Source organism: Morone saxatilis, unplaced genomic scaffold (assembly GCF_004916995.1).
Source record: "Morone saxatilis isolate NCDOM2014 unplaced genomic scaffold, NCSU_SB_2.0 Contig8, whole genome shotgun sequence".
NCBI classification, from domain to species: Eukaryota; Metazoa; Chordata; class Actinopteri; family Moronidae; genus Morone; species Morone saxatilis.
The window spans coordinates 19,807,071-19,813,070 of record NW_023340257.1 but is presented as its reverse complement, the minus strand read 5'-3'; positions in this window follow the sequence as shown (position 1 = coordinate 19,813,070).

Below are 6,000 nucleotides of genomic sequence, written 5' to 3'. Positions count from 1 at the left end.
TTGAGTCTTGTAATGAAATATTTCCCCCTGGGATTTTAAGTATATTTCTGATTCTGATACCATATAAATATATATATAATCATAAGGGAAACATGAACGCAGGCGAGTTGGTGCCACTCAACTAAGGTAGAAGGGCAACCTGAGAGGCAGAACACCAGGGCAGCACATTCCCCATCTCAAGGTTGTTTACGCAGTAACCCGCCAGTGTCCAGCAGGTGTCGCTGTTTTACCTTTTAAGGCCTTCACTGTTCTCAGGTGTATCTCAAACTTTTCCATGCCAGGCCCAAACAAATAGCATTGCTTATGGCCGAGCCCTTTTTTGCAAGATTCCCATTGACAGACAATCACTTTTTGCACTTTTTGCACATTTGTACTGTATAACTGTAAATTTGATCTTTTATATATCTTATATATATATATATATATATAGTTTTATATATATATATTTATATTTTGTTCTTAATAGATGTTGCTTGTATAATATATGTTGTTTGTATACCTGGAGTCTTGTAATGAAAATAATTTCCCCCTGGGATTATTAAAGTATTTCTGATTCTGATACCAATATATATATATAATAATCATAAGGGAAACTGAACGCAGCGAGTGTGCCAACCTCAACCTAGGTAGGAAGGGCAACCTGAGAGGCAGAACACAGGGCAGCACATTCCCATCTCCACAGGTTGTTTACTGCAGTAACCGCAGTGTCCCAGCAGGTGTCAGTGTTTACCTTTAAGGCCTTCACTGTTCTCCAGGTGTTCTCAAACTTTTCCATGCCAGGCCCAAACAAATAGCATTAGCTTATGGCCGAGCCCCCTTTTTGCAAGATGTCCCATTGACAATATAGTACTTATAAATATTTCCTCACTTTTATTAATGCAAATATAATAAATATAATAATAATTTAATCGGTCAATTGGATTTAATATTTCTGTTTTCCATTATAAATATTGTTTGTCAGTTTAGTTTAACATTCAACAACATTTAGGTGTGTGTATGTGTGTGTGTGTGTATGTGTGTGTGTGTGTGTGTGTGATCTGCTTATCATCTCAAGAGCAGAGCTGCTTCGTTGCAGGCGCAGACGGTTACCAGGTCAAACACTGACAGTTTATGTAATGAAGGAGGTTTTGACTGGCAGGCAATTAGAAAGGGTGTGACAAATAAGATTTAGATTTATAATAGTACAAATAATAATAATTTAGCATTTTCCATCATCTTTCCTCAATGTTTGCTGATGCCCCCACTTTGAAAACCACTGCTGTACACACAGAAGGTCTTTCTGATGAAACCTGTATGGTGTGTGTCCAGTCTGACACTGGCCATGCAGTTTATGTCTTCTAGCAAGGATGAGTATTTGAGAGACTTGAGAACATAATGACAGAAAGCTGTGCTCTTCATGACCCAGTAGATGGAGTCAGAAAACTGAACATTAAAGGTCTGTGTTGATTTTATTGCAGCACATAAAAGCAAAGTGACAAAAAAGTTTTCCACACCAGTATAATATCATATATTCTGTATCTAATTGTTCCAGTTTATAAAAAAAGATGTTTATGTTGGGTAAATAATTTAAAGTGCCAAGTTTTGGGTTTTTTTTGGCTGCACAATTATAGCAAATACAAATACTTCAGAAACTCTTTTATGGTCTTTCGTGCACACCTTTCTGTGTGTGGTCTTTTGTGTGTGTCACCAACACTTTAGCTACCCACAGCTTACATTTCTGTACCACATGTCTTTACATTTTGTAACAACACATGTTTGAGTACATGTTTTTACATTAGTTTTCTCTCTTTACTCTACTTTTGAGCCAAAATTATTCTAGATGTAAGATTTATGGCAAAGACAATAGCAGTGGCAAATTTAAACTTGCATTATGTTCATTTGTGTTTGATTTGTTTTCACCTTTTAAACAGGCAGAAAATGTCACCTGGTGTACTACAACACACATTTTATTCATTCTCAAAGTGAATTTGTTTGAAATGTGTCATTATATTACTGAATTAGATTTGAACCATTAGAAGTATGTCATGTAAACTGATATTTTTCTTGTTTGCTGTATTTCACGCCAACCGTGTCTATCCCCAACTTGTCGTGCCCAACATTTTTACTGGCTGCTCGAAGCATTGAGGCCATTGTGCGTGCTTTGATTCAGTTGCCAATTTCATTGTTACACCAATGACAAGGTGGAGCAACAAGGAAAAGCCTCTCTGGCATTGTCTTTAGTGGGTGTTGTTGTGAAAGATTTACAGCTTAATGAGAGTGGTGTGAGGCATGTGGATGACAAGCCCCGCTGCTATCCATCACCTGGTCTGCCCTCAACCTTTCCTATACCTCAGCTCTATTCAGCAGCAATGATTCAGAGTCCATATACATGACAGAGGGACAAATGCAACCATTTAGGCTTCGGACTGACTAACAACTGAAGGAAAGACTGCAGTTTAACAAGCAGATGAAGGTCTTGAAGAGCAAAACAAAAAAAAAATTGTTTTTACAGTATTTTATGCAGGCGATGAAGACTGTGTGTGGGTGAGTTTTTTCCTCAGGATTTATTCTTTCATAATCTCACAGGAGCCGTGGATATTAGTGAGGACACTGAAATCTTACAGTGAAAAACTGTTGTTGTTGTATGTTTTATTTTACATGTTTATACTTAAATCTCCCTGCTTTCATATTAACAATAAAATACATTAATAAAGAACGAGGGGTCTGTATCTACTACTGAGGACTCTGAGGTCCTATCATTAGTATTTTTGTTTTTCATTTTTGTTTGTTTTGTTTTTATATTGTACATGTAAACACAAAAATCTTTAACTTTCACAGGTTTAAATAAAAAAGAGAATAAAACCAATGTTGAGAGATCAAATTGAAAACTAAATAAAATGGAACAGTTGAACAAATAAGTAAAATTTGAAAAAGATAAGTGGAAAAGAGGGTGGCTCATGACTTTAAAATCTGTGCTACAGCCCTGCTTATATGATACCTTACTTTGGGGAATATAATAATATATATGTTTTAACCCTTTTTTTATTATTTAACAAAATATATCAAACAGCTCAATGTTAAATAATCAACTTTGCCCAGTTATTATATAATCTGAAGTTATATAAGATTTCTGATTTTGATTAGGAATTATAAAAGACACAAGCTTGAACAAGCGTTCAATACCAAACAACCAACACCTTTTGGTGAGGTTCAATAACAGACCTTATATCATCAGCATTTTCTCCAGAAAATACATTTTGATCTTCATGTGGGCAATGACATTTAAAGAAAATATAATTAAACAGATGGCTAAATAAATAAAAAATGAAGCATACAAATGAAAAATAGAGGGGGTTGCAAGGAGGAACTTGGACTCTCTAAAATCTTAAGCAGACTTGCAGGACAAAAGGATCCACTCCAGACATTAGGACATATAAAATGCTCTACTTGGAATAATAATTCAATTATTATTAATGAATGAAATACATTCATTGAAAATTAAAGATGCTCTCCATTGAAAAATACAGAATCAATACATTGAAAGTATTTAACACACAAGGTTAATTACTGGAAACAAGATTCACTAAAACATCTCAGTGGATTTCAAGTTCCCACATCCCTCTTCAGCTGCATTATACCATGAAGTGTTTTCACAAAAGCAGGCTGGTTCCTACATGTCTTAAACTTGAAGGAGAGCACAGAGAAACTTTCTCCCTTTATCAAACTCTGCACAGCAAAGGTCAACCAACCAAGTAAAGTAACATTTTTGAAAGGACAGGAACTTAAATCATCACCTGTGTGTTTTGGTTTGTTAGCTCATTACAACAGTTTTGATCATTTTTTGCTGCTTTCTATTGCTTCCATTGAGACTCATTAAAAAGACGATTAGGCCTCGTCAGTCTCCCTGTCCCCTCCTCTTTTCTGAGTCTTTTCACAGGCCTCTGAGGGCAGAGCGTGGGCTCCCTCCCTGCTGTGTGTGCCGGGTTTAGCTGGAGGCCGGCCGAGTCAGTCAGTCACATCCCCTCGACGGTTGGATCTGGACTGGCCGTGGGCAGCCCCCCTAGAGAGGAGGTCCGGCGAGAAAAGGTGAACATTAACCAGGGTCCCATTCTGGGCATCCCACTATTCCCCATAAATCATTAACCTGTCCAGCATCAAGCCAGTGACAGCATCAGCATGACAACATCAATCTGTCAGGATTCCTCTGAACCAGGTTTTCAGCCTTAGATGCAAATCGAGTGAATTTAGACTCATTCTGGTGAAAACAGACTTGCAATTTTGCCCTGCAGAGACTCATGTGGCCCAACTATTTAGTTTAATGTGTGTTTAGATATATGATATGATTTATATCAGATAAAATCCCCACTCAGAGAACTGCAAACAAGTCTCCTTTTCCTCAGAACATTTAAATATTAAACACAATCATTAAAAGGTTGATGGGCCTGACATCGAGGACATGACACAAGGTCTATCTAAGATTTATCATAGTCTGAGGTCTTGCTGCAGGTTTCCAATGGCTGTCTCAATGTAGTCTATCTAGGGCTGGCTCAATCAGTTATTTTGCTAATTAAGTCATTAAAAGCCATCTAAAATACTTTTTATTGTAATTGGAAGTTGTGGAAAGTCCCATTTTCCTTTTCACTCTACAAATTAGTTAGTAAATTAAGTTTTATATATTTAAACTTCTCAAAATCCTTTAAAAGAAGGTAAGAGCTGCATTTAATTTAGTATTTATTCTGATCTCTCTGTCTATGCATTTTGTTGTGGACTCAAATGTCTGAAATTGGAAATTGGTTTTCTTTATTTTTGTAGTGATGTCTGCATTATGATATGAATTGATGGTGTTGTAAACCCTTACCCAGTGCAAATGGTTGCAGGACACAATAATACTCATTCATTCATTTATATATGATTTTATATAAAGTACCTCATATGCTTGTTTTTAGACACAAAATCATGCAGAATATCCCCAATTCCTCTAATTTACTTTAAAAGGAGCATTAAAACATCATTATTTTCTGCTATTATAGATTGCAGACTGAGGCATATATTTCTCCACACACACCCCTCTCGTCTCATCTTTCGTATTAAAGCTACAAAAAAGTGAATGCTAATGGGTTGAACTGAACTGAATGAAAAAAACTTGAGATCAAAAGCCACCAATCTTTTCACGAGTCCAGCCTTGCTGTCACTGTAGGTGGTGCTGGTGGCGATGTACGGTGAAGGGTACTGATTGTTACTACGGAGGCCTGACTGATCTCCATGACTGTGCAGGAGCACAACAGAGGCCTCCTTGATCAGAGGGCTTTTGATGGAAGACTCCTGTCAGAGCAGCTCCATACATGTGTATGTATTTCTCCATAGAAAGGTTGGCGTTAACTCTGGTCGCAGTGACCAATTAGCCCTGGCAGAGAGTGGCCTCCTGACCCTTGACCCCTGCTGGGTAGTCCTATCCATTAACCCCTTGGGCCTCAGCTGGAGTTGATGTAGTATCTTTTCTTCTGGCTCTGCTAAACACACGGCCACATTCACCCTGCAGCTTCCACTTTCGGTCTCCTTGCCCCTCTCCTCTATTCCCCGGGTGGCAGCTCGCTCCTTGTGTTGACCTCTCGAGTCCTTGAGCGGAGTGAATCTATTGGTCCGTCGTCACCACACAGCAGCAGCAGCAGAGTTATACTCTAACAGAGCATCTTCTACACTGTAGATTAGACAATTTGATTACTTTTGACCATTGTGTGATCGCTTTCATTGAGCTTGTGTTCATTGTCAGTTTTATTTATTGATTAAGCCTGTTTTGTTTCTACTTTTCTATTATTTTTCTTTCTTTTTCTTTCTTCACAAAAATATGTGTAATTAGTTTGGAGTGAAAAATGTATAAAAAGTTGGTAAAAAAAAGAGTGTCTTAAAGGTTAAATAAATTAGCTTGAATTTAAAGACCATGCAAAAAAGTTTGGTGGAATCTATGTCTAAAAGCAAATTTCGTACAATGTGCCAATCAATTATTAAATAACTTAACTAATA